Source organism: Argiope bruennichi, chromosome 6 (genome assembly GCF_947563725.1).
Source record: "Argiope bruennichi chromosome 6, qqArgBrue1.1, whole genome shotgun sequence".
In the NCBI taxonomy this organism is placed as follows: domain Eukaryota; kingdom Metazoa; phylum Arthropoda; class Arachnida; order Araneae; family Araneidae; genus Argiope; species Argiope bruennichi.
Window position 1 is genome coordinate 87662477 of NC_079156.1, and position 13103 is coordinate 87675579.

At 27.1% G+C, this 13103-nt stretch overlaps 1 protein-coding gene across 3 annotated transcripts in view; it reads right to left on the reverse strand.

The window, feature by feature from the left end:
* LOC129972712 (LHFPL tetraspan subfamily member 2 protein-like) overlaps positions 1-11102 on the reverse strand; it is a 159734-nt gene extending 148632 nt beyond the window's left edge. For all 3 annotated transcript variants that reach the window (XM_056086947.1, XM_056086946.1, XM_056086945.1), the window contains exon 1: positions 10938-11102. The gene's annotated coding sequence lies outside the window, so the exon portion shown is untranslated. The remainder of the gene's footprint in view (positions 1-10937) is intronic.
* Positions 11103-13103: the final 2001 nt, after the last annotated feature.

A 13103-nucleotide genomic window follows, 5' to 3' on the forward strand; every position in this document is an offset into this window, starting at 1 on the left:
GAATTATAAAGGTTACATGTAAATGAATAAGCATATACATTTCTTCTACACCATGACTTTGTCTAAAATATGGTGGAAATGTACAATTTTTGATGAAAGGATCACATCCCAATTTTAATCATCTATCTGACTTCAGGCATATTTTTTACTGGTACACATGCGTAGTTTAAAAAAATAACTTTCTTTCGGACTCTGGAACTGTAAAATATGAAAATTCGTCAAAATCTTGAAGTCGAATTTTTTTAATAATCGTAACATTTTCTGTTTCTCTATCTCTATAAGTACTAATAATAAAGGATAGTTCAAGTGCATGTGTGTAATATAGTAAATACAGCAAAAATATACTTGTAAATGTGCACATAGAATAAATAAGTTGTAAATGTGCACATGGAATAAATATCTGAAAGACCGAACTTCGCTCGAAAAGCAGTTTTTTTTCTGTATAAAATCGTGTTTTGTCGAAGAAAATATTCAGATACAAATCACATATTGATTACAAGTGAATATTTTTCATCCTTACCTACATTTGATGATTTAAATAAATAAAAAATCATGAATGCGCTTAGTTTAACATGTTACTTGAAACAAACTGCTAAATTACAGTATTCATTTTACAGTTTATGTATCATTTCTTATATTTTTGAACTTGCACTTACCATGTTGAAATCGGGTCCGAGATGGCGCAATATGACATTATCAGCATGAAAGCACATAAAAAAAAGCTCTAATAGTTAGTTATTAAAAAAATATTGTGTGTGCGAAATCACGGTGTGTTTTTTTTCCCTCAGGAAAGGCAACTATAAACCTTATTTAAATATAAAATTTGATCCAAATCATTAGAGCCGTTTCCTAGATACACGAAATAAAATTAATTATATATATATATATATATATATATATATATATATATATATGCAAAAATTAATCGTATTTTAATTATAGTTAATTAAAAATCAGTCATGATCTTGACATTGTCTTCCATAATAACCGAAACTATTGCACAAAAATTACTTCAACAGCAGTTAATTATACAAGAATCATTTTTAGAAGTAATGCAATTTATTTGTTGACAAGAAAATTTCTGAATATCAGCATTTTTTTTAATTTAATAATTTTTACTGCTATAGTTTTTTTTTATAGTTGCATTGAAATTCAAATCGTTTTCATTGTTTCGTCAAATATTTAAAACATATTCACTTTTAATAATTTGATTTCGTTCAATTAATGAAAGCTAACTAAGAAAGATTATTATTTGAGCAGATTATACGACGAACAAAAAAGTGAAGTTACAGTACCGCCAAAGCCGATGGCCAATTTAAAAAAGAATTACCACTTTAGTTTTAAGTATGGTATTATGCCATGAGATTTTGACTTCTTTAGGCGATTTCATTCACAAATTCATAAATTGAACATATATACAGCAATTAAAATATCACGGTTTCAATGTGTATCATTGAGGGAGTATAAGGGAATTAATTTAAACACAACTTATATTCCTGACGAACCAGCTGATCATCGAAAGGTGGCTGGCGTTTTGAACGAGAAAATAAAAACAACTGATAATTTTTCAACAATCATTACAATATGACATTCGGAGAGCAATCTATAAAACAAGATAATACACATCTGTTTATATAAAAACCTGCATGTTTGTATATTATTTTATTCAATGAACGGACTAGAAATTTCAGTTACAACTCTTAGCAAAACATCCACAAACGCAAATCTACTCATACATTTAGCATTGCCAAAATAGCTTCCAACACTCAGCGAATCCATCGACAAAATAAACACGTTTCCAAAGCATATTGTCTCGGCAGATGCATAGCAACAGGTGTTCAAGCGATGGAATATTGCGAAATGAATATCGATCAAACAGGTTTCCAAAAGGAATTAGAATCTGAAATGACAAACCATTCCCGCTTCGTCACTTAATTCATTGACTTCTATAGCATCGTGAGGAATGCAGTTTTCGATCCGAAGAATTTAACTTAATGAATGCAGTATTTCAAAGCATTTTTAATATGCTGAGGAGTTAAAGAGAAATAGCCGAAAGACAAATCAAACTGACGAGCACCGATTTCAATAATCTTAATTGAATTCTTAGCGAAGAATTTTCCTTATTACCAAGTATATTAGGGAAGTTAATGAGAATGAAAATACTGATATGTGAATTCTTTACTCTGTATAGATGTTTCTATTGAACAAATAAGTATTTAAGAATAATTATGAACCACGTTTTTAAAATAGTATAAAAAATTGAGATAGCATTTATTTATGAACTAGATGATAACATAAAATATCAAAAATAAGCACGTTCAAAGGAAATGGTATTTATCGGTTGCAGCGACGACCAAAAAGCGCCAAGAAAAATATTCGCCAATTTGGCTATTTTAATCGTCAAATTATATAGCATGTGATTCGCAAGTTCAAAATTTTTCATGATAAATAATAATGCACTTGAGTATACTTTTATAATTTGGCAAAAATTTTTCATGGCGCTTTTTGGTTGCCGTTACAACCGAATTGTACAAGGAAATTATTAAAAAATGAGATTTTGAACGAAATAGTTTAAGCAAATTGGAATTTATATATAATCACATTTAAAATTAATATTTATAAAAAGCTTGGAATTTTTAAAGATATTTCATGTACTTAATTTCCTTTATTATTATTTACATCTTCTACTTTTAAGATTTAATTTTAAAAGTTTTTTTTTTTTTGTATACATTAACAAAAACGTTTTTAGACACACACAAAAAAAAACCTTTTTAGTTTTTAATGCTTTTATTAATCATTATTATAATAATCATTGAATAGTATAAATGATTTTAATAAACTTTCTAATCAGATGCTGCTTTTTAACTGATGTCAAAACAAAAAAAATTCTACCTTTGCTTTTGGAGTATAAAATTTCAAAATTCTAACACAAAGTAAAATGAAAATGAAAATTACATTTTTATATACACGCAATTTGCAAGAAAAAACAAAAACGGAAAAAAAGCAAGATAAAGGCATACGAAATTAAAAACAAAAAGAGGGAACATTTTTTTAAAAAAATTATAAATTAGGAATAATGTAAGATACTTTATATTTTCATAGAATTTGATGCTCAGAAAGGTGCAATTGCAATTTTACAAATTAATTTACTAGAAAAAAAAATCGCTTCCTTTATTCTTTATTCCTTAACATCTTTATTTATTGAAATAACAATGTCTAAATTAGGAAGTAGAACATTTTTTATAATAACAGATTAACGTGAGTATAAGATTAGTTAGAAAATTTTTGTATTCGAATCAGTGATATTGTAGTAACTATATCTTTATATTATTATCTTTGTTTTCGCAAGTTTGTCCTTTTAAAATTGACAACACCAGTTTCTTGTTTTGGAATAAAAAATATGTCGGCTTCATTTTAATTTGAAATATAATCTGCTTTAATTATTCCGGAAATACAATCCCTTGTAATAACTACACTACAATATCCTGTCATAATATCACCTTAACACCAAACATGTAAGCTTCAGTACGTTTTATAAAACAATAAAACTCTCATGTATATAAAAAATACTGACACTATTAAATTACATACAAAAATAAAAATAAATCAATCAAATGGCATAGAATCTAAAAAATTGTACTGAAATGAACCATATCTAAAAACATTTCATTTTTTCTGATTTGTGGTGATATTTTAAAAGTTTCTACATATTTATAACTATGATTGTCTGAATAATTAAATAAGCAACACTTAAATGTCATTTTTTATATATTTATTTAACTATATTTAAATAATAATATAAATAATTATAATTTTTATAACTATATTTAAATTTAACTATCATGGATTTAAAATTACAAACACATTATTGTACATTGTTCCTAATAGCTAAAACAAATTTTTAGGATGAGAAATATAGACATGTAACTCAACTCCCCTCTTCGAAAAAGAATTCGGAAAAAATATTTTTTTTCCAAGACAGAATGTAAAAATGATCCCAGAATTGAATTTCAAATCGACATATGGCTCTCTCTTACATTATATCTCTTGGAAATTTTTATCAAATATTTTCACAGAAGCAATTCAAGAAACTGGAAAAAAAGTGAATTTGGACTGCCGCATCTTCTTTATGATAAAGAAATATTACAATTTTGAACTGGCGCGCGGAAATACTTTAAAGAAACAGCAGACTTCGATAAAAGGGGCGGAAAACGTTTTGCATACATAAATAAATTGTTTGCATAACGCTACAGATAAAAATACAAGATTTTAATAGCTTTTTTTTAAGTGTTTCAACGCCTTCAAGAAATAAGAAGAATGAGTTGGCAGACATTTTTTTCATGTCTATTCGAACCAGGAATTATTAAAAAAATATACTGCTGTTATTAAAAATTGAAATTTTTATATTATATCTGAAACTATATTAATATTAACTGCAATAATATGCACCAGAGTTTTTTTCATTTGTTTTTTATTGCACTTAAAAGATAGATAAAAGATTTTTAAAAAAATAGAGAGATAAAAGATATTTAGAATGAACAATTGTTATGAATCACTGGCAGACGATATTTGAGAAATACAATTATTCTTATTGCAGTAAGGTTTCAAAAATAAAAAAAAATCGTAAAACATTGCTTGAATTTTAAATACATCAACCAGGAAAAAAACTAACTTTATTTTAATGTCTTTAATTTTACGAAACAGGTTGATATGTTTGGCAACAAGCGGTTTCGAAAGATTTTTCACAATAGTTTGAAAAACACTTCATTTATCTATGTAATCTCAAAATCGAAAAGAATTGCAAGAACCTGTATTTTACATTTAATCTACTTTAAAATCATATCCACAGATGTTTTACATATAAACAAGAAATATCTGCTTTTAAATGAGCTTGAAAAATGCAATAGCCAGTTCCGCCGCTTAATGGATTAAAGCGGAGAATACATTCCCAGAATGCAACTGTTTAACAATAGCAAGACAAATGAGGTCAGTTAGGTAACGTCGGGTCATCCTAAACAAAGTAAGCAGATGCCCTGGATTAGTTGAAGCAATCTCAAATTTCATTTTTAGATTTAAAAATTTTCGTAGCTTTACCAATTTTCTTTTTACTAATAATTATTAATTTTAATTCTGAACTGAGTATTCATTTTATATTAAATAATCATTATTCAGTAAATAGCTCATTTTTAAATTTTCTAACCGGATTATCCTTTGTATTTAAGGGATTGCAATAATTAATATTTTGATAAGAGGATTAGGAAAAGCTAAATTAGATTTCTTTTAAAATTTTCGCTCCTGATTTTTTTCTCTAGATTTTAGTATAATTAAGAAGATTTACTATAAAAAAACTTCCATTTATTATATATAATAATCAATAATAAATATTTTATAAATAAGCCAGCTTTAAGGTAATATAATAAAACGAAAGTCAAAAACCAAAATATTAATGCATTATAATCCTTTTATCAGTTTAATAAAACCTTTTTAACTATAAAAAATTCTGTTATTGGATTTTCTGAACTTTATTTTATTCATCTTTTTTCTTAATCCTCTCCCCTCCCCCCGAATTATTATCTTCGAATTCAAGAGCACCCAGGTGAGCTAAAATAATTTTGATTTTGAATAAAAATGTTTTGATTGTCCTTTTTTTACATATAATTAAACAGATCATAATAAAAAATTATTTAAAAATTAATTTGTCAATATTTAAAAGTATCTAATAATACTTAATTTTATAATTTCTAATTTTTATTCTGCATAAAAACACTTCAATCTTTTTTTTTTTTTAATAAACTGTCTCTCACAATTCCTTTGGTAAATTTTCCGAGGCGATTTGTGGCAACCTAATTGAGTATGGCAAAATAAATAGTTCAATGAATTACTTGAGACAACCCTGATTTTGGATTTGATAATCGGCTTGGACCCACAAAACTTTATACGCGCAGCAATACATGCAGAATTAAATTTCAGAAAATCATATCACTTCAGCATATTGTCAGTCATTATATAAACTTTTTCTGAACCATAAATAAGGAAATAATTAAAAATTGACGACATTGATTAAAAAATATTTTGTTTCTCCATTTTTTTTTATTCTATTAATTTTTGATATACTTTGTCAATCACTTGATTTAAAGTCATAAATCACATTTAAAATTCAAAACTAAGCGAATAAATATGAGGAAAGTTTCCTTCCTTTTTCATAAGATTGCATATATTTATTACATATACAAATTGCATATATTTATTACATTTACATATACACTGCATGTACTTATTTACTTATTCATGTTTTATGTTCGATATGACAATACATTTTATACGGCACTCCACCCCAACACCGTGCACGAAGCACATCGTTGGCTGATATGACAATACAATACAATGAGCGATTTTCTTTTTGTTATATTGCTTCCGAAGTATGGAGAAAATATTGCAATTGTCATAAAATTGCAAATGTCATTAACCAATATCCAAATTTCAGAGTTCTATAAACACATTTTTGGTATTATGTCTGTCAATCAATCAATCTGTCTGTCTGGGAATATGACTCAAAGACAGATGAAATTTGATATGTGGACATAAAACCACATTTCTATATTTCTATAAAATTTTGAACGAAATTCACGAGGAAGTCCATCTCGCTCGTCAAGTACAAATGAACACAATAATTCGAAAACATAATGAGCTAGATAGGTAAAATTTGGTACACTGATTTATATCTAAAATATGGATCATTATCAAATTTTGAATAAATTCCACATATATTATCAAATCTGTGGAAGAGTAGTCTGTCTGTTGGTCTGTACATTTGTATGCATGTATACCTAATGATTTAATGAAACGATATGTGACTGCAATAGTAAATTCAGTGTTAAATTTTAGTTACATTCATTAAGTAGGGAAAAGAGACGTCCTCGATACATATTCGTTCGATAGAGTCATAAAAATGCTACATTCATACCAAAGATTTATAACTACTGTTCGCCAATGCCATGCAATACATTCGTGACCATACCTTAGATGCATAATTTTATGTGGGGGGAGAATTATTAGAGTATGCGAGAAAGTTTCAGGAAGACAATCCCAGCTGGTTAATAACTAAATTCTGAAAATAAATAAGGTTCATATGGGAATTATCCATTCTTGTGGGACTCAAGATCAAGTCCCGTCCCCAAAGCTGTCAGCTTCGAATAGTTTCCCTTAGGGTAGCCCAAAATGAGAATCGAATTTCAAAGAATGAATAATTAAGTAATTAACACACATTCTAGTCTCACTAATGCATCGGAGTATTGAAGTTTTGAGTTTGATAACCGCTGTGAAACCATTTTTAGTAATCAATAGAGGAAAACTTAAAAAATAAAGGAAGTAACAAATTCCCAAAGCGGAAGACATAATCAAATAAAGTATCGATTTAAAATCTGTCACAAGAATAAATTTTAAAAAAAATAATACAATTTATATTGGAGACGAGTCAAATAATTCGGAGCCGCGCTTTGATATAAAATACGACACCTAATCAACAACTTCAAATTTCTAGCTATTCTAATGGGAGTGTGAAAGATAATGACAACAAAAGTTTCAAAATAATGGTATTAAACGGTGCTCTAAATTTGTTCTCAATATATTCGCAGGTATTCATGTTGTACCTTTTCAAAGTTAAATTTCATTCTTAGAGAGATGTCTTTTCTTGCCGTAAAAATGATAAAAATCTGATAAAAAAAATTTAAATTAAGTATACAAAATCGCACTTTAACCAAAATTATAGGATTAAACCTTCACCCCTTTTTACTATATTTACTTGATTGTACCCTTTACGAAATTTATTAATGTACAACTAAGTATACATATTACTAAATAATCGCTCTTCCGCCAAAAATTCTGAAACAATATCTATATTTGCATCAGATTTAAATGTATACTGATTTCTCGGGAAGCGATTCATTATAAACTCGTTTTTCTCCTATTCCGAAATAGCACGTGTTATAAAACAACTGCGAATGCTAATAAAATAGCAGAGAAAATAAGACAAACGTTTTAAACAGATTGCCAAATAACAAATTATATTTTTATTAACTACATATCCTTCACTTTTTATAATGCATCTTATAATAACGAAATGACCCAAATTTTCAGAAAATTACATTAAAATTCTGTAATATATATTATGGTACACTCAAAGACCGTAGAGTCTGGGTCATTTTATCCAGCTAATTATCCAGCTGGGTCATTTTATCCAGGGACCAAGACGCAGCACTAATCTCAAAAATTCACAATACTGATTTTCGTTTAATTTGAACAACAATCATCTATTTACTGATAATTTTAATTATTTTGAAAATATAATAAGGACTAGTAAAGCAGACAGCGATAGGAATTTTGACGTTGAAAAGAATAAATTATTTAACAACGTCAGTAACCTAAGTAAAATTTTTAAAGTATTTTATGAATAAAGTACGGCATTTTAGAAAATACTGATAAAAACAAAAATTATAAATGAATATGACACAGAAGTTGCCATAAATTATTTTAAAAAATTAGATCAACATATTTATATCAGTTAAAAAAGGAATTGTAAAATGTAACGTTAGATTGATATATATTATATTATTTAAACATTAAAATTAATTTACTCGAAAAATACTTCTCAAATTGTAAATTCAAATACTTATTTTTGAATCAAATATTTTAAGAATATTAGAAAAAAATTAAAGTATTTATAAATGTTTTATCATATTAATTTAAATATAAGTACATTACTGAAATTTTATATTAAAAGAAATTATAGAATAGAGTAGAAAAATTCATTTTTTTAAAAAAGATAGTATCCGTTAAAATTAATCATATATAAGACGCGGATTGACAGATGTTGACTTACAAAAAGCAATATTGAAAAGGCATCAATATGCAAAATTCTAAATCTTTAATGAAAAAACAGGCAACTTTTTTGCATCCCTCCTCAATCTCCCAAATTCCCAATTACCATTCAGATGGTTGCCAAATTACTATGACAGAGGACTCTTAAATTTAAGAAAATTTTGCTTAGAGTAGAAAAAAAATTTAAAATTTAGGAAGAAAAAAAAAACCTTTGATTTGCCTAAACACAGAAACAAAGTTTCCTCTTCCACACAAATTAAAAGAAATAAATTTAGTTAAAAAATATTAAATATGTTGAAATTAAAGTAGAACAAGTCAATGTCAAAAATATGAGAAACCTTGCTAGATTTCACAATAAATAGCAACAAAAAAAAAAAAACACGTGCATTTCAACAATAGACCGAAATGAAAACCAAAAAAATCGGAACAAAATCAGCAACAAAAAAAAAAATCCTTTTTCGTTTCCCCCTTAGGTTACTATAAAAAAGAAATTTAAAAAATTCCAGCTTCGAAAGTATTCAGTAGTTCGGTGAATTCAGTTGGGTTGTTCTATCATAAGTTCATTGTCCTGTTTTCACCTTTATTTAATAAAAAATACTATTCCGTGCATTTTTACACTGCATTATTGATCAAGCAAGCCTATATTAACGCTACTGGTTTCAAAAATCATAGCTTAGCTTAAATCCTGATAATAACAAAATTATAACACTTCCAATTATAGAATGGGAATTGCCAAAGTTACTATAAAATTCTCAATATACATAGAGGTATATTTTTATTAATTCAACTAAAATAATAAATATGAAACCCGTAGTTCAATAATATAATATTACTGTCTTAAATTGGCAATGAATCCGCTAATTTAATATTTACCTATGACCTTTTAGTCAGCTGTTTATGAACGATTGCAAATCATTCCGATATCTTGTTTCAGCTTTTGTTACATTCCGATGCTTATCTTTATGTTATGTTTTCTCAATTCATTTTTGAAAATAATAGAACTTTGGTGCTAAGGGCTAACTTAAGAAAGAAAAATAAAAGGAAGAAATCAGATATCATTAAACATTAAAGATGGTGAAATTAAATTAGAACAAGTCAATGTCAAAAAATATTAACATTATAATAATCTGATAATACACGTGGATCTTATTAAATAAAATGATAACGGGATTCTATTTTAATAGTAGAAAAGAAAAAGAAAACAAGTTATCATTGTTGATAAGAGTAACGGCAGATATTATGATTAATCATTGTCAGAACATGTCAAACATCAAGATTAAATTATAAAATTAAAAGAGAAAACATATTTATAACTTGTTTGTTGCATACCAGAGATGCATGTCAAAACAAAATGATTTTTTGTATTGTAACAGATACTAGAATATAATGATACTAAGAGATATTAATAAATTATTACAACTAAAATTAATGATTGGTTAAGCCGAAAAATTAATTAAAAGTTGCAAAATCGGATAACAATGAAAAACATCATCAAAATAATAAAGTCGTTTTTGTTATTTCTATAACTGATAAGGGAGAACGATATTTTCATTTCTGATAAAAGTAAGCGAAATGTTAGATAGTCTTATATTCATAAGAATAATGTATGATTCATTACGATCAAATTTACAGATTAATTTAGCAAAAAAATGATGCAAAGTATTCACATACCTTCATTGAATATTAACGTACATATCAAAACAATCAAGATATTTCTATGCCTATCACAGAAATATAGCAAGAATTTTTTTCATTTCATTTTATGCCAACTGCAATATTATATTCAAAGGCAATATTATGTATATATATATATATATATTATCGAAATTAATGACAAATTTTGCAGAAAAACGATGCAAAATAATTCACACAACTTATCAATGACACGAACTGTCAAAACAATAAAATTGTTTCCATTCCATTATAGGAAGATTACATGAATTTTTAAATGCTGATAACTCAGTAATCGCTGTATGAGAAAACAAGCTTATATTCTAATCAGGTTATGCGGTTCTTTGAATTAATTTAATAACAAAAACAGTGCTAAATAACTCACATACCTCCCCAAAAAGTAACATACACCATCAACGTGAGGCAAAAATGGGAGATAAAATCCTTCCTTATGAATATCTCAGTGACACTCGTTTCGTTTCGCTCGGCATCCCTCTGTGCTGTGACAGCCAAACAGATGGATTCGTGATGTCACCGCGTTCCCGACCGCTCGTTGGACGCAACCACGTGTGGATTGTCGTCGCTGCAGCGGAACCACGTCATGCACTCGGCGGGCTGGCGGAAGGGTTGCCATAAATTGACAGCAGATCGCTCGTAAATGAAGCCAAATTCTCGCCAAAAGGAGTAGTTGGGTGAGAAAACCCGTATTAGTCACCGCCACAGTTGGGTTTCGATTTTAATGTGTATTGGGGGAAGGGGGAGGGGGTCGTTAGAAGTGGACGAGGTTCGTAAATAAAAAGGTTTTTTTTAAATAAAAATGAGATAAAAATAAATAATAAAAATATGTTCATGCGAGGATAAATTGTACAAAATAAGTTAAAGAACTGAATATTTTTTTTTTCAGTTATTATCGACTTGGAAGTAAATGTTGTCTCGAATTACCAGTAATTTTTTGCAATGAAGTAAATAATAATTTCTGGTATGAAACTGATATCGAAAAAATTTGATTTGCTCTTAAAGGAAAAAAAAAAAAAAAAAGAACATTTTTATTTATTTTGTTAAAATCAAAAATTAAAAATGACTTCTCAATTCATATTTAGTATTTTTTGTAAAATAGAAAAATAAATTAATAAAAATAGAATATACAATATGTAAATCGGCATGCTAAGGTATTTAAGCTTACTCTTAACAAAGAGCATTTATAATAAAAATTTGTTTTGTTTAATTTGTTCCTTACGCAGAAACAAAGAGCATTTATAATAAAAATATATAAATTAAACTGAGTGTCACGACAGCCCATGTGAGCCGAGACCTACAGTGTCCATATCTTCTTTCTTGACCGAGGGCCCTGGGGTGCAAGGCATATGTTTCTGTTAGGTAGTCAGCCTAACTCGGAACCCCCAGTGTTTAGTTCCTAACCATGCTTGGTCCTCGATTTATCGACCCATAACAATATTATATAGAGGAAAATTATTGTAATGTCGGTTTAAAAAAATGAAATAACATTACTGATAGCTCTTGTTTATATGGATTTCTGTTCTTTTTAATGAAAAGATATTTTTGAACAATTTTTCGCCTCAAAATATAGTTCCAATAAAGACACAAAAAGATCGACAGGTGTTAGTCCGGAGCAAAAACATAACAGTTCTGGTTAAACATAATTCTGGTGCTGAATCAAATTGGATACAATATTTTAATCTAGAGTTTTTTGGTAATGTTTAAATTTTTTCGTAGACATCCTTTTCCTAATTATCAAGATTAATTATATTTTGTAATGGTGAAAATAAGGAAGTTGCAGAATTAATTTATACCTATAACACAATACTTTTTGAATAACTGGGAGAGATTTCGTAAATTTCTAAATGATTGCAAACAATATATAAAATAATTTTCAAAATCAATTTTTCATTTACTTTAAATTGCAGTATTAATTAAAATTATTAAATTTAATTTTTCTAATTTAAAATTTTTTTTATTATAAACTATTTTTTGTAAACCAAAATTGTAGTATGCAAATAAGCTTACTAATTCAAAAAATTGGTATTCAAAATTCACTGAAATTAATCAAAGTAATAAAATTATTAAAAATACGCTTTAATAAGGTTATTAAAATACAGTAAACAGCCTTTTGTTCTTTTTCAAAATGATAGAGGTAAAAAAAAATTATAAGATGATATCGATGACAAATAAGCCTAAGGTTAATTGAAATTTGATTCACTTTTGCAATATATTTTAATTTTAATGGATATTTAGAACTTTCTACGTTCTTTTATTATTTAATATTGTTCTGTTTCATTATAGTAGTGTTTTTAGTTACATGAGTTTAATTACTCACATTTGCATGATATTGTAAACTTCTGCATTTTTGATGAAATAAAATTTTTTTACTTTTTAGTAGATGCATTTTGAAAAACTTTTTTGTTTCTATTTTATCAATCTTAAATATATTTCACAATTCATAATTATAAATATTATGAAATCTTGTAATTAATTTTTCACTAATTTAAACTGGGTGCTTTTAATTTCGAATCCAAATTTAAATAAAATTAATTAGC